The 21,461-nt window shown below is 48.3% G+C and overlaps 1 protein-coding gene across 1 annotated transcript in view; it reads right to left on the bottom strand.

Moving 5' to 3' along the window:
- The window catches only part of LOC138663597 (zinc finger protein 271-like), a 56,533-nt gene extending 36,555 nt beyond the window's left edge, over window positions 1-19,978 (bottom strand). The window contains exon 1 of the mRNA XM_069749858.1: window positions 19,935-19,978. The gene's annotated coding sequence lies outside the window, so the exon portion shown is untranslated. The remainder of the gene's footprint in view (window positions 1-19,934) is intronic.
- Between the last annotated feature and the right edge of the window lie 1,483 nt (window positions 19,979-21,461).

The following is a 21,461-nucleotide window of genomic DNA, read 5'->3' as shown; positions in this document are numbered from 1 at the left end:
GAAATCCATGTCTGTGTCCAGCTGGGGTTGTCAGGGGGTACATGGTGATGTCCCATTTCTGACTATTTCGTCATCCACCCCTTCTGAGGTTCCTGAGTTCTTGTCTGATTACCGGGATTTATTTGATGAGCCCAAGTCCGATACCCTACCTCCGCATAGGGATTGTGATTGTGCTATCGATTTGATTCCTGGTAGTAAATTCCCAAAAGGTCGACTGTTTAATTTGTCTGTGCCTGAGCACGCCGCTATGCGGAGTTACGTGAAGGAGTCTTTGGAGAAGGGACATATTCGCCCGTCATCGTCGCCATTAGGAGCAGGGTTCTTTTTTGTAGCCAAGAAGGATGGTTCACTGAGACCTTGTATAGATTACCGCCTTCTAAATAAGATCACGGTTAAATTTCAGTACCCCTTGCCATTGTTATCTGATTTGTTTGCTCGGATTAAGGGGGCTAGTTGGTTCACCAAGATAGATCTTCGTGGTGCGTATAATCTTGTGCGTATTAAGCGAGGCGATGAGTGGAAAACTGCATTTAATACGCCCGAGGGCCATTTTGAGTATCTAGTAATGCCATTCGGACTTGCCAATGCTACATCAGTGTTTCAGTCCTTTATGCATGACATCTTCCGAGAGTACCTGGATAAATTCCTGATTGTGTACTTAGATGAAATTTTGATCTTCTCGGATGATTGGGAGTCTCATGTGAAGCAGGTCAGAACGGTGTTTCAGGTCCTGCGTGCTAATTCTTTGTTTGTGAAGGGATCAAAGTGTCTCTTTGGTGTTCAGAAGGTTTCATTTTTGGGGTTCATCTTTTCCCCTTCTACTATCGAGATGGACCCTGTTAAGGTCCAAGCCATCCATAATTGGACTCAGCCGACATCTCTGAAAAGTCTGCAAAAGTTCCTGGACTTTGCTAATTTTTATCGTCGCTTCATCTGCAATTTTTCTAGTATTGCTAAACCATTGACCGATTTGACCAAGAAAGGTGCTGATGTGGTCAATTGGTCTTCTGCTGCTGTGGAAGCTTTTCAAGAGTTGAAGCGTCGTTTTTCTTCTGCCCCTGTGTTGTGTCAACCAGATGTTTCGCTTCCGTTCCAGGTCGAGGTTGATGCTTCTGAGATTGGAGCAGGGGCTGTTTTGTCGCAGAGAAGTTCTGATTGCTCGGTGATGAAACCATGCGTCTTCTTTTCCAGGAAGTTTTCGCCTGCTGAGCGAAATTATGATGTGGGCAATCGAGAGTTGCTGGCCATGAAGTGGGCATTCGAGGAGTGGCGTCATTGGCTTGAAGGAGCTAAGCATCGCGTGGTGGTCTTGACTGATCATAAGAACTTGACTTATCTCGAGTCCGCCAAGCGGTTGAATCCTAGACAAGCTCGTTGGTCGTTGTTTTTTGCCCGTTTTGACTTTGTGATTTCATACCTTCCGGGCTCTAAAAATGTGAAGGCGGATGCTCTGTCTAGGAGTTTTGTGCCCGACTCTCCGGGTGTATCTGAGCCGGCGGGTATCCTCAAAGAGCGAGTAATTGTGTCTGCCATCTCCCCTGATTTGCGGCGGGTGCTGCAAAAATTTCAGGCTAATAAACCTGATCGTTGCCCAGCGGAGAAACTGTTTGTCCCTGATAGGTGGACGAATAAAGTTATCTCTGAGGTTCATTGTTCGGTGTTGGCTGGTCATCCTGGAATCTTTGGTACCAGAGAGTTAGTGGCTAGATCCTTTTGGTGGCCATCTCTGTCGCGGGATGTGCGTACTTTTGTGCAGTCCTGTGGGATTTGTGCTCGGACTAAGCCCTGCTGTTCTCGTGCCAGTGTGTTACTTTTGCCCTTGCCGGTCCCAAAGAGGCCTTGGACACATATCTCTATGGATTTTATTTCAGATCTTCCCGTCTCTCAAAAGATGTCAGTCATTTGGGTGGTCTGTGATCGCTTCTCTAAGATGGTCCATTTGGTACCCTTGTCTAAATTGCCTTCCTCCTCTGATTTGGTGCCATTGTTTTTCCAGCATGTGGTTCGTTTACATGGCATTCCAGAGAATATCGTTTCTGACAGAGGTTCCCAGTTTGTTTCGAGGTTTTGGCGAGCCTTTTGTGGTAGGATGGGCATTGACTTGTCTTTTTCCTCGGCTTTCCATCCTCAGACTAATGGCCAGACCGAACGAACCAATCAGACCTTGGAAACATATCTGAGATGCTTTGTTTCTGCTGATCAGGATGACTGGGTGTCCTTTTTGCCTTTGGCTGAGTTCGCCCTTAATAATCGGGCCAGCTCGGCTACCTTGGTTTCACCGTTTTTCTGCAACTCTGGGTTCCATCCTCGTTTCTCTTCAGGGCAGGTTGAGTCTTCAGACTGTCCTGGTGTGGATACTGTGGTGGACAGGTTGCAGCAGATTTGGACTCATGTAGTGGACAATTTGACTTTGTCCCAGGAGAAGGCTCAACGTTTCGCTAATCGCAGACGCTGTGTGGGTCCCCGACTTCGGGTTGGGGACTTGGTTTGGTTATCTTCTCATCATATTCCTATGAAGGTTTCCTCTCCTAAGTTTAAACCTCGTTTTATTGGTCCGTATAGGATTTCTGAGGTTCTTAATCCTGTGTCTTTTCGTCTGACCCTTCCAGATTCTTTTTCCATACATAACGTATTCCATAGGTCATTGTTGCGGAGATACGTGGCACCTATGGTTCCATCTGTTGATCCTCCTGCCCCGGTTTTGGTGGAGGGGGAGTTGGAGTATATTGTGGAGAAGATTTTGGATTCTCGTGTTTCAAGGCGGAAACTCCAGTATCTGGTTAAGTGGAAGGGTTATGCTCAGGAAGATAATTCCTGGGTCTTTGCCTCTGATGTCCATGCTCCCGATCTTGTTCGTACCTTTCATATGGCTCATCCTGGTCGTCCTGGGAGCTCTGGTGAGGGTTCGGTGACCCCTCCTCAAGGGGGGGGGTACTGTTGTGAATTCTGTGGCAGAGCTCCCTCCTGTGGTCACAAGTGGTACTTCGGCTGATTCTCTCTGTGAGCTTCCGTTGGTGGAGGAAAGTGGTACTGTGGCTTCTGAGTTTCCTTCCTCAGGTGATGTGGTGAAGTCGTTAGGTGCTGCTCTATTTAACTCCACCTAGTGCTTTGATCCTGGCCTCCAGTCAATGTTCTAGTATTGGACCTGTTTCCTCCTGGATCGTTCCTGTGGCCTGCTGCTCTGCATAGCTAAGTTCCTCTTGCTATTTGTTTGCTGTTTTTTTCTGTCCAGCTTGTCAATTTGTTTTTTTCTGCTTGCTGGAAGCTCTGGGACGCAGAGGGTGTACCTCCGTGCCGTTAGTTCGGTACGGAGGGTCTTTTTGCCCCTTTTGCGTGGTTTTTGTAGGGTTTTGTGTTGACCGCAAAGTTACCTTTCCTATCCTCGCTCTGTTCAGAAAGTTGGGCCTCACTTTGCTAAATCTATTTCATCTCTACGTTTGTCTTTTCATCTTAACTCACAGTCATTATATGTGGGGGCTGCCTTTTCCTTTGGGGTATTTCTCTGAGGCAAGGTAGGCTTATTTTCTATCTTCAGGCTAGCTAGTTTCTCAGGCCGTGCCGAGTTGCATAGGGAGCGTTAGGCGCAATCCACGGCTGCCTTTAGTGTGGTTGGAGAGGATTAGGGATTGCGGTCAACAGAGTTCCCACGTCTCAGAGCTCGTATTTGTTTTTTGGGTTATTGCCAGGTCACTGTATGTGCGCTGACCTCTATGTCCATTGTGGTACTGAATTACCTTTCATAGCAGGAACCATCACTAAGAATGGGGACAACACTATTTTCAGGTATAACACACAGTTACAAACCAATTCAATTACTGTGATGTAATATACTGCTCACCCACATTGCTGGAGAGACAGGAAAATGGGGACCAGTACATTAGTGTGGTGGATGACTATTGGGGAGAGAACTGTGATTACTGGGGAGTTGCCCCTCGTTCACAACCTGGTAGCTCCGAGCTCCCCCCACAGATACCATATTATTGCTAAACATAGCGCAGACACCCAATCGACATAGCCCAGGACAGCCCAGAATTCCTGGACTCATACTTCCATCACACCAGTAATGGGGAATTTCCAGCACATACAGTACAGACCAAAAGTTTGGACACACCTTCTCATTTAAAGATTTGTCTATATTTTCATGACTATGAAAATTGCAAATTCACACTGAAGGCATCAAAACTATGAATTAACACATGTGGAATTATATACTTAACAAAAAAGTGTGAAACAACTGAAAATATGAAAATATTCAAAGTAGCCACCTTTTGCTTTGATGAATGCTTTGCACACTCTTGCAATTCTCTTGATGAGCTTCAAGAGGTAGTCACTGGAAATGGTTTTCACTTCACAGGTGGGCCCTGTCAGGTTTAATGAGTGTGATTTCTTGCCTTATAAATGGGGTTGGGACAATCAGTTGTGTTCTGCAGAAGTCTGGTGGATACACAGCTGATAGTCCTACTGAATAGACTGTTAGAATTTGTATTATGGCAAGAAAAAAGCATCTAAGTAAAGAAAAATGAGCGGCCATCACTACTTTAAGAAAAGAAGGTCAGTCAGTCCGAAAAATTGGGAAAACTTTTAAAGTGTCCCCAAGTAAAGTTGCACAAACCATCAAGCGCCACAAAGAAACATTCTGAGGGTAAGTTTATCCGAGTCAACAAACTCAGAAATCGCAGGTTAACAGCAGCTCAGATTAAAGACCAGGTCAATGCCACACACAGTTCTAGCAGCAGACACATCACTACAACAACTGTTAAGAGGAGACTTTGTGCAGCAGGCCTTCATGGTAAAATAGCTGCTAGGAAATCACTGCTAAGGATAGGCAACAAGCAGAAGTGACTTGTTTGGGCTAAAGAACAAAAGGAATGGACATTAGACCAGTGGAAATCTGTGCTTTGGTCTGATGAGTCCAAATTTGAGATCTTTTATTCCAACCACCGTGTCTTTGTGCGACGCAGAAAAGGTGAACGGATGGACTCTACATGCCTGGTTCCCACTGTGAAGCATGGAGGAGGAGGTGTGATGGTGTGGGGGTGCTTTGCTGGTGACATTGTTGAGGGTTTATTAAAAATTGAAGGCATACTGAACCAGCATGGCTACCACAGCATCTTGCAGCGGCATGCTATTCCATCCAGTTTGCGTTTAGTTGGACCATCATTTATTTTTCAACAGGACAATGACCCCAAACACACCTCCAGGCTGTGTAAGGGCTTTTTGACCAAGAAGGAGAGTGATGGGGTGCTATGCCAGATGACCTGGCCTACACAGTCACCAGACCTTGACCCAATCGAGATGGTTTGGGGTGAGCTGGACCACAGAGTGAAGGCAAAAGGGCCAACAAGTGCTAAGCATCTCTGGGAACTCCTTCAAGATTGTTGGAAGACCATTCCCGGTGACTACCTCTTGAAGCGCATCAAGAGAATGCCAAGAGTGTGCAAAACAGTCATCAAAGCAAAAGGTGGCTACTTTGAAGAACCTAGAATATAAGACATAATTTCAGTAGTTTCACACTTTTTTTTTATTAAGTATATAATTCCACATGTGTTAATTCATAGTTTTGATGCCTTCAGTGTGAATGTACAATTTTCATAGTAATGAAACTACTGAAAAATCTTTAAATGAGAAGGTGTGTCCAAACTTTTGGTCTGTACTGTACCTCCACCCGCAGAGCCGCACTCCACATAGTGAATAATGGAGCCTCCAGCACCGACCTCCACCCGCACTCCACATAGAGAATAATGGAACCTCCAACACCTACCTCCACCCGCAGAGCCACACTCCACATTGAGAATAATGGAGCCTCCAGCACCGACCTCCACCCCCAGAGCCACACTCCACATAGAGAATAATGGAGCCTCCAGCACCGACCTCCACCCGCTGGGCAGCACTCCACATAGAGAATAATGGAGCCTCCAACACCGACCTCCACTCTGCTCTGTCATTTAGGTCTTTTTTAGAGTTGTTTAATATGCAAATTAGCCTATACTAGCCCCAGCCTCTCCTGCTGTAATTACACTCTAGTAGGAAAAAAACTTTTTTTCTTTTGATAAGGCAAAATGGGGTCAAATATTAATGAGAACCAACTAGAAAAAAACCTTAAAAAAATAACTTTTCTGCAATTAACTTAAAAGTATATGTTAGTATATACAAAAGCCTTTAACCCCTTAACGACCGCTGATACGCCTTTTAACGTTAATTAACGCGCTGCGGAAAAAGTGTATGGTGCTCCCCAGCAGGGCCGCCATCAGGGCATTACAGCCGTGACTGGCGTAAGGGGCCCGGTGAGCAGAGGGGGCCCGCATCGGGCCCCCTCTTACCTGCTCACCGGGCCCCTACCGGCAGCCGCAGGCTGAACCGGGCCCTTAGCGGCGGCCGGCGCTGCAGCTGTACGCTATTGACATGCGGGCCCGCGCCCGCACGTCAATAGTTAACAGCCGCCAGCCGCAGCGTGCAGGTCGCCGGCGTCTGACGTCATTGTCAGTCGCCGGCGAGTGCACAGTGCAGCTGCGTGGAGAGATCAGGAGCGCGGCAGGTAAGTAGAACTTTTTTTTTTTCTATGGAGAGCGGAGAGCGGCGATCGGGGGGGGGGGGGGTTTGGGCAGAAGGCTGGACACAGAGGGGGCAGAAGGCAGCTGGACACGGGGGCAGAAGGCCGCTGGACACGGGGGGGCAGTAAAGCTGGACACAGAGGGGGCAGAAGGCAGCTGGACACAGGGGGGCAGAAGGCAGCTGGACACAGAGGGGGCAGAAGGCAGCTGGACACAGGGGGGCAGAAGGCAGCTGGACACAGAGGGGGCAGAAGGCAGCTGGACACAGGGGGGCAGAAGGCAGCTGGACACAGAGGGGGCAGAAGGCAGCTGGACACAGAGGGGGCAGAAGGCAGCTGGACACGGGGGCAGAAGGCAGCTGGACACAGAGGGGGCAGAAGGCAGCTGGACACAGAAGGGGCAGAAGGCCGCTGGACACAGGGGGGCAGTAAAGCTGGACACGGGGGGGGGGGGCAGAAGGCCGCTGGACACAGAAGGGCAGTAAAGCTGGACACGGGGGGCAGAAGGCTGGACACAGGGGGGCAGTAAAGCTGGACACAGGGGGGGCAGAAGGCTGGACACAGAGGGGGCAGTAAAGCTGGACACAGGGGGCAGTAAAGCTGGACACGGGGCAGTAAATCTGGACACAGAGGGGGCAGTAAATCTGGACACAGAGGGGGCAGTAAATCTGGACACAGAGGGGGCAGTAAATCTGGACACAGAGGGGGCAGTAAATCTGGACACAGAGGGGGCAGTAAAGCTGGACACAGAGGGGGCAGTAAAGCTGGACACAGAGGGGGCAGTAAAGCTGGACACAGAGGGGGCAGTAAAGCTGGACACGGGGGGGGGCAGAAAGCTGGACACGGGGGGGGCAGAAAGCTGGACACAGGGGGGGGCAGAAAGCTGGACACGGGGGGGGGCAGAAAGCTGGACAGGGGGGGGCGGGGCAGAAAGCTGGACACGGGGGGGGCAGAAAGCTGGACACATGGGGGGCAGAAAGCTGGACACATGGGGGGCAGAAAGCTGGACACGGGGCAGAGTGCTGGACAGAGATGGGGCAGAGTGCTGGACAGAGATGGGGCAGAGTGCTGGACAGAGATGGGGCAGAGTGCTGGACAGAGATGGGGCAGAGTGCTGGACAGAGATGGGGCAGAGTGCTGGGCAGAGTGCTGGACAGAGATGGGGCAGAGTGCTGGACAGAGATGGGGCAGAGTGCTGGACAGAGATGGGGCAGAGTGCTGGGCAGAGTGCTGGACAGAGATGGGGCAGAGTGCTGGACAGAGATGGGGCAGAGTGCTGGACAGAGATGGGGCAGAGTGCTGGACAGAGATGGGGCAGAGTGCTGGACAGAGATGGGGCAGAGTGCTGGACAGAGATGGGGCAGAGTGCTGGACAGAGATGGGGCAGAGTGCTGGACAGAGATGGTGCAGGATTGGAAACAGATGGGGCAGGATGGATACGATGGAGACAGATGGGGCAGGATGGGGAGATCATATGGGGTAGAATGGATACTCATGAGGGCAGGATGAGAGAACATATGGCTGGAGCCTGAAATGAGACACACGGTGGCCAGGATGGCGAATATTACCATAGGGGCTAATTAAGGGATATTATTATTGCAGTGATGTATTTATTTTATTTTTTGAGTATACTGTTTTAAATGGGGGGGCGGTCCTGTTACTGTGTAGAGTGATACTATGTTGCCTTCTTCATGTGGTGTAATGTAGAAGTTGGGAAAATTAAGTAATGTGTTCTAAAAGCGGAACTCGAGATAACTGTTTTATTTCCTGCAGAGACGAGTCCTGGCTGGATAAAGTGATGGCGGTCTGTGCTGGATGAAAGATGAAGGACTTCACCTAGAGACGTCACTGGTGAGTCAGTGTTACCTATACACTTACACTATACACTGTATACTATATACAGAGGTCCTGTGTACAATGTCACCAGTGATCACTGTATTATCTATACATTATATACAGAGCTCCTGTGTGTAATGTCACCAGTGATCACTGTATTACCTGTACACAGACACTGCTTACTAATTACAGATCTCCTGTGCATAATGGCACTGATGGTGATAGTATTGTGGGTTTTTTTTGTATTACTCATCAGTATTGTAGTATTCAGTCATTGTTGGTAATATGTGGTCTGGTCATGATGTGGAGGTAATATGTGGTCTGGTCATGGTGTAGCGGTATTTGTTCCTTGTATTTTATATTATTCGATCACTGTGGTGGTAATATGTCATCTGGTCATAGTGTTGTGGTATTTGTTCCTTGTATGTAGTATTATAGGTCATTTTAAAAATTGAAAAATAAATAAAAATATACCTAAATTGTATTGCATATTTTAACAAATATTTAGTAGGTTACAGTAGAGTAGGGCCCGGCCAAAAGTGTCTACCTTGTTGTGGTGGCGGCTTAAAAAATCTTTTGGCCAAAACAAAAGCTGCCTGCTATATGTGTGATCTGGTGATGGGAACTGTTAATGTGTGATAGGTGAGAAGTGGAGATTTTCCAAGAGAGAGTGGTGGGACTGTGGACAGTTCGTGGGGTGGAGCCTGGAGGCGGGGCTGGGGTGGAGCCTGGGCGGAGTTTCAAGGGGGCCCCGAAAATTTTGCCAGTATGGGGCCCCAAAATTTCTAGTGGCAGCCCTGCTCCCCAGAGTCGGATTTTCTCCAGGGTATCGGTTGCTGGGGTAGCCGAGACCCCAGACAACATGATTCGGGTCGGTTTTTACCAACTCCCGGGTTGCGATCGCCAGAATTAACCGTTTACCGGCAACCGCAAAAAAAAGCGCGATTTGACATTTCATTTCTCTGTCCTCTGATATGATCCCACATCAGAGGACAGAGAAATAGGGTCTCCGATCGCCCCCCGATACTTACCAGTGTCTCCCGGTGTCCCTGGATCCTCTTTCTCCTCACGGCTGCTGGTGACTTGTTCCGGTAAGAAAATGGAGGGCACATGAGCAGTGCGCCAGCCGAGATCTGCCGGCCGGCACCCGGCAAATCTCGGGGTGATTCAGGCGACCACTGTTTTGCGATTGCTGTTAGTAAACGTGTAACGGCGGAAGCAAAAAAAAAAAAGAAGTCCAATGTGCCATTTAATTTCTCTCTCCTCTGATGTGATCGCACATCAGAGGACAGAGAAATAGGGTCGCTGATCCCCTCCGATACTTACCAGTGTCTCCCGATGTCCCTGGGTCCTCCTGCTTCCCCCCACGGCCGTCGGCGTCTTCTTCCGGTAAGAAAATGGCGGGCGCATGCACATTTCGCCCGAGATCTGCTGGCTGGCACCCGGCAACAAGAGGCAGATTTTTCCTTTTGGTTAATTTTGTTCATCGTGATAGACCCTATCACGATGATCAAAATAAAAAAATAGTAAATAAACCCCCCTTTTATCACCCCCTTAGTTAGGAAAAAATAATAAAAAAAAGAAAATGTATTTATTTCTATTTTTCAATTAGTGTTACAGTTGGGCTAAAGTGAGTTGAGCTAACGTTAGGGTTAGGGACTAAAGTTAGGGTTAGGGCTGGGACTAAAGTTAGGGTTAGGATTGGGGCTAATGTTAGGGTTGGGGCTAAAGTTAGGGTTGGGGCTAAAGTTAGGGTTAGAGTTGGGATTAGGGTTTGGATTAGGGCTGAGATTAGGGTTAGGATTGGGATTAGGTTACGGATTAGGGTTAGGTTTGCGATTAGGGATATGGTTGGGATTAGGGGTGTATTGGGATTAGGGTTAAGTTTGTGGTTAGGGTCGGGATTAGGGTTAGGGGTGTGTTGGGGTTAGGGTTGTGATTAGGGTTCTGGTTGGGATTAGGGTTAGGAGTGTGTTGGGGTTAGAGTTGTAATTAGGGTTATGGTTAGGTTTGGGATTAGGGGTGTGTTGGGGTTAGGGTTGTGATTAGGGTTAGGGATGTGTTGGGGTTAGGGTTGTGATTAGGATTATGGATTAGTTTGGGATTAGGGGTGTGTTGGGGTTAAGGTTGTGATTAGGATTATGGATAGGGTTGGGATTAGGGTTGTGTTGGGGTTAGAGTTAGAATTGGGGGGGTTTCCACTGTTTAGGTACATCAGGGGGTCTCAAGACGCAACATGGCTCCACCATTGATTCCAGCCAGTTTTGCGATCAAAAAGTCAAATGGTGCTCCCTCCCTTCTGAGCTCTGCCGTGCACCCAAACAGTGGTTTACCCCCACATATGGAGCATCGGCGTACTTAGGACAAATTGGAAAACAACTTTTGGGGTCCAGTTTCTCCTGTTACCCTTGAGAAAATAAAAAAATTGGGTGCTAAGAAATCATTGTGAAAAAAAAAAGATTTTTTATTTTCACTGATCTGCAACAAACTTCTGTGAAGAGCTTGGGCGTTTAAAGTGCTCACCACACATCTAGATAAGCTCCTTGGGGGGTCTAGTTTCCAAAATGGTGTCACTTGTGGCGAGTTTCTACTGTTTAGGCACATCAGGGGCTCTCCAAATGCGACATGGTGTCCGATCTCAATTCCAGCCAATTCTGCTTGGAAAAAGTCAAACAGAACTCCTTCTCTTCCAAGCTCTGCCGTGCGCCCAAACAGTGGTTTACTACCCCCACATATTGAGTAACGGCATACTCAGGACAAATTGCACAAGTTTTGTGGTCTAATTTCTCCTGTTACCCTTGTGAAAATAAGAATTTGGGGGCGAAAAGATCATTTTGTGGAAAAAATATTTTTTATTTTCACGGCTCTACGTTATAAACTTCTGTGAAGCACTTGGGGGTTCAAAGTGCTCACCACACATCTAGATAAGTTCCTTAAGGGGTCTAGCTTCCAAAATAGTGTCACTTGTGGGAGGTTTCCACTGTTTAGGAACATCAGGGGCTCTCCAAACGTGACATGGCGTTCGATCTCAATTCCAGACAATTCTGCATTGAAAAAGTCAAACGGCGCTCCTTCTCTTCCAAGCTCTGCCGTGCGCCCAAACAGTGGTTTATCCCCACATATGCGGTATCGGCGTATTCAGAAGAAATTGCACAACAAAATTTTGTGGTTCATTTTCTCTTTTTACACTTGTAAAAATAAAAAAATTGGTTCTTAAGTAAAATGTTTGTAATAAAAAGATAAATGTTAATTTTTTCCTTCCACTTTGCTTCAGTTCCTGTGAAGCACTAAAGGGTTAATAAACTGGTTTTGAGCACCTTAAGGGGTGTAGTTTTTCAAAGAGTGTCACTGGGTATTTTCTGTCATGTACTCCTCAAAGTGACTTTAAATGTGAGATGGTCCCTAAAAAAGTGGTTTTGCAAATTTTGTTGTAAAAATGAGAAATCGCTGGTCAACTTTTAACCATTATAACTCCCTAACAAAAAAAAATTGTTTCCAAAATTGTGCTGATGTAAAGTTGACATGTGGGAAAAGTTATTTATTAACTATTTTGTATGAGATATCTCTCTGATTTAAGGGCATGAAAATTCAAAGTTTGAAAATTGCAAAATTTTAAACATTTTCGCCATATTTCTATTTTTTTCATAAATAAATGCAAGTAATATCGAAGAAATGTTACCACTAACATGAAGTACAATATGTCACGAAAAAACTGTCTCAGAATCAGCGAGATCTGTTAAAGCATTCCAGAGTTATAACCTCATAAAGTGACAGTGGTCAGAATTGAAAAAATTGGCCTGGACATTAACCCCTTTCTGACCTCGGACGGGATAGTATGTCCGAGATCAGAAGCCCCGTTTTGATGCGGGCTTCGGCGGTGAGCCCGCATCAAAGCCGGGACATGTCAGCTGTTTTGAACAGCTGACATGTGCCCGTAATAGGCACAGGCAGAATCGCGATCTGCCCACGCCTATTAACTAGTTAAATGCCGCTGTCAAACGCAGACAGCGGCATTTAACTACCGCTTCCGGCCGGGCGGCCGGAAATGATCGCATCACCGACCCCGTCACATGATTGGAGGTCGGCGATGCTTGTACATTGTAACCATAGAGGTCCTTGAGACCTCTATGGTTACTGATCGCCGGTAGCTGTGAGCGCCACCCTGTGGTCGGCGCTCACAGCACACCTGCAATTCTGCTACATAGCAGCGAACATCAGATCGCTGCTATGTAGCAGAGGCGATCGTGTTGTGCCAGCTTCTAGCCTCCCATGGAGGCTATTGAAGCATGGCAAAAGTTTAAAAAAAAAGTTTAAAAAAATGTGAAAAAAAATAAAAAAAATATAAAAGTTTAAATCACCCCCCTTTCGCCCCAGTCAAAATAAATCAATTAAAAAAAAAATCAAACTTACACATATTTGGTATCGCCGTGTTCAGAATCACCCGATCTATCAATAAAAAAAAGCATTAACCTGATCACTAAACGGCATAGCGAGAAAAAAATTCGAAACGCCAGAATTACGTTTTTTTGGTGGCTGCGACATTGTATTAAAATGCAATAACGGGCGATCAAAAGATTGTATCTGCACAGAAATGGTATCATTAAAAACGCCAGCTCGGAATGCAAAAAATAAGCTCTCAACCGACCCCAGATCATGAAAAATGGAGACGCTACGAGTATCGGAAAATGGTGCAATTTTTTTATTTTTTTTTAGCAAAGTTTGGATTTTTTTTCCACCACTTAGATAAAAAATAACCCAGTCATGTTAGGTGTTTATGAACTCGTAATGACCTGGAGAATCATAATATCAGGTCAGTTTTAGCATTTAGTGAACCTAGCAAAAAAGCCAAGCAAAAAACAAGTGTGGGATTGCACTTTTTTTGCAATATCACCGCACTTGGAATTTTTTTCCCGTTTTCTAGTACACGATACGGTAAAACCAATGATGTCATTCAAAAGTACATCTCATCTCGCAAACAATAAGCCCTCACATGGCCAAATTGACGGAAAAATAAAAAAGTTATGGCTCTGGGAAGGAGGGGAGGGAAAAACGAACACGGAAAAAAGGAAAATCCCAAGATCATGAAGGGGTTAAGCTGTACATTGGCTGTGTCAGCTTCTGTGTATTGTTCCTGATATTACAATTAACCCATTTATAGTCCCCTTTTTTTAAAGGGTTTCGTATATACTAACATATAGTTTTCAGTGAGTGGGTCTAATTGCACCCAATATAAAACTTTTTTACTGCATAGAGCAAGAAACTTTTTAAAGGGAACCTGTCACCCCCCCAGGGCGTTTTTAAGTAAAAGAGCCACCTTCAGCAGCACTAAGGCTGCATTCTGTAAAGGTGGCTCTTATGCTTCTGATCCGTAGTAACACTGAAATATTGGCTTTTATAAATTGCGCCCCATACCCGTATTGAGTCACAGAGGTATGGTGTCTCCCCGTTTTAGCCGCCTCCGACCCGTCCATCAGACCCCTCTTGCGTCTGTGCGCCGCCTCCTGTGTTGCTGTTACATGCCCGGTGCCTGCGCTGTGCCAACAGTTCTCGGGCATGTGCAGTGCACGCTGCCCGAGAACTGATATCAGGCTATCGCACCTGTGCTCCACTGAAGATAGTGCCAAAGTCTCGCGAGACCGAGAACTTGGCACAGCGCAGGCATCGGGCATGTAACAGCAACATAGGAGGCGGTGCACTGATGCAAGAGGGGTCTGATGGACGGCTCGGAGGCAGATGAAATGGGGAGACACCATACCTCTGTGACTCAATAGAGGTATGGGGCGCAATTTATAAAAGCCAATATTTCAGCGTTACTAGGGATCAGAAATATAAGAGCCACCTTCACAGAATGCGGCCTTAGTGCTGCTGAAGGTGTCTCTTTTACTTAAAAACGCCCTGGGGGATGACAGGTTCCCTTTAAAGCAGGGAGGACTTCACTACAATACAGTAATAGAGCTGTCAATCTATATAATCATCTAAGGGGTACTAACGTCTGTCGGTCTGTTTGTCTGTCTGTCTGTAACGGAAATCCTGGGTCACTGATTGGTCGCGGCCGGCAGCGACAGGCACAGTCCGGCCGCGAATTGCCCCCTCCCTACTCCCCTCCAGTCAGTACCCCCTGTGTGCGTTACTGCTGACACATGACCCGCACATGGTGCACGAGGTTATAATGGGGAGGAAGCAGCGAGCACTCACAATGCGGGACACGGAAATACAACAGGGAGATCATAGCAGCTGCCATCATCTGACCTGTGCCCGGGGCTCCGCACACTCCCGGGAGCAGCCACGATGTCCTCCGCCAGCAGCGGCCTCCATTCCAGACTACAGGAAGGGTGTCCGCACGTGAACAGCTCTTTGGAGCCAGCACATGTGCTGGCACTGTGAAGTCCTGCAGGGCGCCCCGTGTGAGCCACACTCCCGGCCAGGCCCTCGGCTTCTCTGTCATCTACACACGTGTCCTGTTATTGCTATGCGCGGACCGTGTGCTGCTCCTGCACAGCTGGAGATGGCACCTCCACCGCTCTCACCACCGCCCATACATCTGCTGCTCTCATGGATGGCCGGCCCGGGGACGGTCTCCATAAAGCTGCTGCCACCGCCATCCACCATACTCCCCTTCAGTGTTATATACATCTCTGTGCTATATACTACGTGGCTGTTATATACTACGTGGGCTGTGCTATATACTACGTGGGCTGTGTTATATACTATGTGAGCCGTGTTACATACTACGTGGGCCGTGTTATATACTGCATGGGCTGTGTTATACACTGCGTGGGCTGTGTTATATACTGCGTGGGCTGTCTTATATACTGCGTGGGCTGTGTTATATACTGCGTGGGCTGTGTTATATACTGCGTGGGCTGTGTTATATACTGCGTGGACTGTGTTATATTCTGCGTGGACTATTATATACTACGTGGGCTGCGTTATATACTGTGTGGACTGTGTTATATACTGCGTGGACTGTATTATATACTAAGTGGCTGCGTTACATACTGCGTGGGCTGTGTTATATACTGCGTGGGCTGTTATATACTACGTGGGCTGTTATATACTACGTGGGCTGTGTTATATACTACGTGGGCTGTGTTATATACTACGTGGGCTGTGTTATATACTGCGTGGACTGTGTTATATACTGCGTGGACTATGTTATATACTACGTGGGCTGTGTTATATACTGCGTGGACTGTGCTATATACTGCGTGGACTGTTATATACTACGTGGCTGCGTTACATACTGCGTGGGCTGTTATATACTACGTGGGCTGTTATATACTATGTGGGCTGTGTTATATACTACGTGGGCTGTGTTATATACTACGTGGGCTGTGTTATATACTGCGTGGGCTGTGCTATATACTACGTGGCTGTGTTATATACTACGTGGGCTGTTATATACTATGTGGGCTGTGCTATATACTACGCGGGCTGTGTTATATACTATGTGGGCTGTGTTATATACTACGTGAGCTGTGTTATATACTACGTGGGCTGTGCTATATGCTACTATACATATTCTAGAATACCCGATGCATTAGAATCGGGCCACCATCTAGTATATATATTACATTTACTGACCCAGCCCCACATCATTTTCTGGCTTTAGTTGGTTGTCCTAGACTTGTAGCATTGGTCTATCCTTAGAATTGGTCATCAATGGCTGGACTGTGACACACGATCCCCTACTGAACAGCTGTCCTGTGTCTGCCGCAGTCAGAGCTGCTCGGTGATGGAGCTGCTCTCTCTGCTGTATGTGCAGTACGCGGCCGCTGTAGACTGAGCAGCTCAGTGACTGGAGATGGAAGTTCTGGCTGATCAGAGGCTGCCAGACTTCACATCACCACAGAACAGACACTGACCTTAAGGCCATCAATGGTGAAGTCGTGGACACCTCTGTAAACCTGCAATACAGGCAATACTACCTCAATGACCATTACTATAACCTCATTGTAACTAGAATCAGGATGTAACCATTGCTGCAGCCATAGGACTTGCTGGGAATTATAGTGCTGGGTACAACCAGCAGGGAAAGTTGGCCGCATTTAGACATTTTTGTTTCAAGTTAAAATAAACTCATTTTACTTATGTAATCTGCTTTGCTTCCATCCTGTAATCTGCATGTGTGCGGTGCAGAGATCAGAGTTACTCTGTAAGCCTAAGTTCACACTTGCGTGTGGCTGGTCTGCGGATGGCTGTGTAATTCCTCCCTTAAGCTTTACCTACTTCTGCATGTTTCCTGCGTACCTATCTTTAACATTGGGTACGCAGGGACATGAATTCCATGCGGATGCGTCTGCATGCAGCGTTTTGATGTGCCCGCCGACAGCACGGTAAGGAAACTTTTTGCATTCCCGTGCGGTCAGCGGGCACATCAAAACGCCGTATCCGCATATAACGCATGTCCCTGAGTACCCAATGTTAAAAATAGGTAAGCAGGAAACATGCAGAAGTAGGCGGAGCTTAAGGGAGGAAGTAGCAAGCCATCCGCAGGCCAGTCACACACAAATGTGAACCCGGCTTAAGAGCCTGGAACACGTCTCCAAAGCTTTACTGATAAGACTGTTCTCCAGATGTCACAGGACTGACTAATGGAGAAACCACAAATATCAGATATTAGAGAATAACACAAGTCACAATACAGACGAGGAGTGAGGGTCTGTTCCCAGGAGCTACAGTCTGAGAAATGGCTAAAAAGCCTCCACTAGGCTCCTGTACAGCTGTATAATGAGGCCCAGGCTTTATAGTGAGGGGACTGGAGCGAGGGCCTGTTCCCAGGCGCTACAGTCTGAGAAATGGCTAAAAAGCCTCCACTAGGCTCCTGTACAGCTGTATAATGAGGCCCAGGCTTTATAGTGAGGGGACTGGAGCGAGGGCCTGTTCCCAGGAGCTACAGTCTGAGAAATGGCTAAAAAGCCTCCACTAGGCCCCTGTACAGCTGTATAATGAGGCCCAGGCTTTATAGTGAAGGGACTGGAGCGAGGGCCTGTTCCCAGGAGCTACAGTCTGAGAAACGGCTAAAAAGCCTCCACTAGGCCCCTGTACAGCTGTATAATGAGGCCCAGGCTTTATAGTGAAGGGATAGGAGCGAGGGCCTGTTCCCAGGAGCTACAGTCTGAGAAACGGCTAAAAAGCCTCCACTAGACCCCTGTACAGCTGTATAATGAGGCCCAGGCTTTATAGTGAAGGGACTGGAGCGAGGGCCTGTTCCCAGGAGCTACAGTCTGAGAAATGGCTAAAAAGCCTCCACTAGGCTCCTGTACAGCTGTATAATGAGGCCCAGGCTTTATAGTGAGGGGACTGGAGCGAGGGCCTGTTCCCAGGAGCTACAGTCTGAGAAATGCCTAAAAAGCCTCCACTAGACCCCTGTACAGCTGTATAATGAGGCCCAGGCTTTATAGTGAAGGGACTGGAGTGAGGGCCTGTTCCCAGGAGCTACAGGCTGAGAAATGGCTAAAAAGCCTCCACTAGGCCCCTGTACAGCTGTATAATGAGGTCCAGGCTTTATAGTGAAGGGACCAGAGCGAGGGCCTGTTCCCAGGAGCTACAGTCTGAGAAATGGCTAAAAAGCCTCCACTAGGCCCCTGTACAGCTGTATAATGAGGCCCAGGCTTTATAGTGAAGGGACTGGAGCGAGGGCCTGTTCCCAGGAGCTACAGTCTGAGAAATGGCTAAAAAGCCTCCACTAGACCCCTGTACAGCTGTATAATGAGGCCCAGGCTTTACAGTGAAGGGACTGGAGCGAGGGCCTGTTCCCAGGAGCTACAGGCTGAGAAATGGCTAAAAAGCCTCCACTAGGCCCCTGTACAGCTGTATAATGAGGCCCGGGCTTTATAGTGAAGGGACTGGAGCGAGGGCCTGTTCCCAGGAGCTACAGTCTGAGAAATGGCTAAAAAGCCTCCACTAGGCCCCTGTACAGCTGTATAATGAGGCCCAGGCTTTATAGTGAAGGGACTGGAGCGAGGGCCTGTTCTCAGGATCTACAGTCTGAGAAATGGCTAAAAAGCCTCCACTAGACCCCTGTACAGCTGTATAATGAGGCCCAGGCTTTATAATGAAGGGACTGGAGCGAGGGCCTGTTCTCAGGAGCTACAGTCTGAGAAATGGCTAAAAAGCCTCCACTAGACTCCTGTACAGCTGTATAATGAGGCCCAGGCTTTATAGTGAAGGGACTGGAGCGAGGGCCTGTTCTCAGGATCTACAGTCTGAGAAATGGCTAAAAAGCCTCCACTAGACCCCTGTACAGCTGTATAATGAGGCCCAGGCTTTATAATGAAGGGACTGGAGCGAGGGCCTGTTCTCAGGAGCTACAGTCTGAGAAATGGCTAAAAAGCCTCCACTAGACTCCTGTACAGCTGTATAATGAGGCCCAGGCTTTATAGTGAAGGGACTGGAGCGAGGGCCTGTTCCCAGGAGCTACAGGCTGAGAAATGGCTAAAAAGCCTCCACTAGACCCCTGTACAGCTGTATAATGAGGCCCAGGCTTTATAGTGAGGGGACTGGAGCGAGGGCCTGTTCCCAGGAGCTACAGTCTGAGAAATGGCTAAAAAGCCTCCACTAGGCCCCTGTACAGCTGTATAATGAGGCCCAGGCTTTATAGTGAAGGGACTGGAGCGAGGGCCTGTTCCCAGGAGCTACAGTCTGAGAAATGGCTAAAAAGCCTCCACTAGGCCCCTGTACAGCTGTATAATGAGGCCCAGGCTTTATAGTGAAGGGACTGGAGCGAGGGCCTGTTCCCAGGAGCTACAGTCTGAGAAATGACTAAAAAGCCTCCACTAGGCCCCTGTACAGCTGTATAATGAGGCCCAGGCTTTATAGTGAAGGGACTGGAGCGAGGGCCTGTTCCCAGGAGCTACAGTCTGAGAAATGGCTAAAAAGCCTCCACTAGGCCCCTGTACAGCTGTATAATGAGGCCCAGGCTTTATAGTGAAGGGACTGGAGCGAGGGCCTGTTCCCAGGAGCTACAGTCTGAGAAATGGCTAAAAAGCCTCCACTAGGCCCCTGTACAGCTGTATAATGAGGCCCAGGCTTTATAGTGAAGGGACTGGAGCGAGGGCCTGTTCCCAGGAGCTACAGTCTGAGAAATGACTAAAAAGCCTCCACTAGGCCCCTGTATAGCTGTATAATGAGGCCCAGGCTTTATAGTGAAGGGACTGGAGCGAGGGCCTGTTCCCAGGAGCTACAGTCTGAGAAATGGCTAAAAAGCCTCCACTAGGCCCCTGTACAGCTGTATAATGAGGCCCAGGCTTTATAGTGAAGGGACTGGAGCGAGGGCCTGTTCCCAGGAGCTACAGTCTGAGAAATGGCTAAAAAGCCTCCACTAGGCCCCTGTACAGCTGTATAATGAGGCCCAGGCTTTATAGTGAAGGGACTGGAGCGAGGTCCTGTTCCCAGGAGCTACAGGCTGAGAAATGGCTAAAAAGCCTCCACTATACTCCTGTACAGCTGTATAATGAAGCCCAGGCTTTATAGTGAAGGGACTGGAGAGAGAAAAGTGGGGAAAGTAGCTGTATGTGAGGGAATAGCCGGACTGCCCATCACTGACCTGCAGATCCGCCTCCATACATATGGCTGCTCTTTGCGCACAGGACCTGTGATGAGGTCACAGGAGGGGAGGAGTCAGAGGTCACATGATCAGGGGCCTCCGTGTGTGCAGGTTGTCATGGTGCTGGATGAGGGGAGGTTTGTGTGGGGTCAGGAGGTGCTTACAGTGTGGATGCAGCAGACCCTTCTGTGTACGCTGTATACACCCGTATACCCCCAGCTTCGGTCGCAGACCCCTCTGTGTACACTGTATATACCCGTATACCCCCAGCTTCGGTCACAGACCCCTCTGTGTACACTGTATACACCCGTATACCCCCAGCTTCGGTTGCAGACCCCTCTGTGTACACTGTATACACCTGTATACCCCCAGCTTTGGTCACAGACCCCTCTGTGTACACTGTATACACCCGTATACCCCCAGCTTCGGTCACAGACCCCTCTGTGTACACTGTATACACCCGTATACCCCCAGCTTCGGTCACAGACCCCTCTGTGTACACTGTATACACCCGTATACCCCCAGCTTCGGTTGCAGACCCCTCTGTGTACACTGTATACACCTGTATACCCCCAGCTTCGGTCACAGACCCCTCTGTGTACACTGTATACATCCATATACCTCCAGCTTCGGTTGCAGACCCATCTGTGTACGCTGTATACACCCGTATACCCCCAGCTTCGGTTGCAGACCCCTCTGTGTACGCTGTATGCACAAGTATACCCCCTGCTTCGGTCACAGACCCCCCTGTGTACACTGTATACATCCGTATACCCCCAGCTTCGGTCACAGACCCCTCTGTGTTCACTGTATACACCCGTATACCCCCAGCTTTGGTCACAGACCCCTCTGTGCACACTGTATACACCTGTATACCCCCAGCTTCGGTCACAGACCCCCCTGTATACCCCAGCCTCGGTCACAGACCCCTGTGTGTACGTTGTATACACCCGTATACCCCCAGCTTCGGTCACAGAGCCCACAGCTCTTTATCACACTGTAGAACTGACACCGGACACACACGGTAAAACTGCGGTTGGACGTTTCCTCCACAAAATATTCATAAAATTAACCTCTTCACGAGCGATGATCGGTCTTATCCCTGCCTCCATGTGGCTCCGCCACTAATCTGATCAGCTGTTTTGTGCCCCCACCTGCCGCTGATGGAATCGCGATTCCCCCACAGCTGTTAACATATTAAATGCTGCTGTGAAACTCTGACAGCGAAACTCTGACATTTAACAAGGCCACTCTGGAAGCTCATAATTAGCTCTGCCCTTTGGCACCTCTGTCACATGATCACGGGGTGCCGATCGGTTGGTATGACAACCTGGGGTCTGGAGGAGACCTCTGTGGTTGTCATAGCCGATCTGCTATAAGCACCGGCCAGCTGTCAACTATCAAAGCATCGGATCTGTCAGCTCGGCGCACAAAGAATAATCCCTCACCGAGCCCCAGATCCTGAAAACTGGAGACGCTACGGGTCTCAGAAAATGGCGCCATTCTTTTACCACTTACATTAAAAAC

This window comes from Ranitomeya imitator, chromosome 2 (assembly GCF_032444005.1).
Source record: "Ranitomeya imitator isolate aRanImi1 chromosome 2, aRanImi1.pri, whole genome shotgun sequence".
NCBI lineage: Eukaryota > Metazoa > Chordata > Amphibia > Anura > Dendrobatidae > Ranitomeya > Ranitomeya imitator.
The sequence above is the reverse complement of the archived record's forward strand: the minus strand, read 5'-3'. Positions and strand labels throughout refer to the sequence as shown.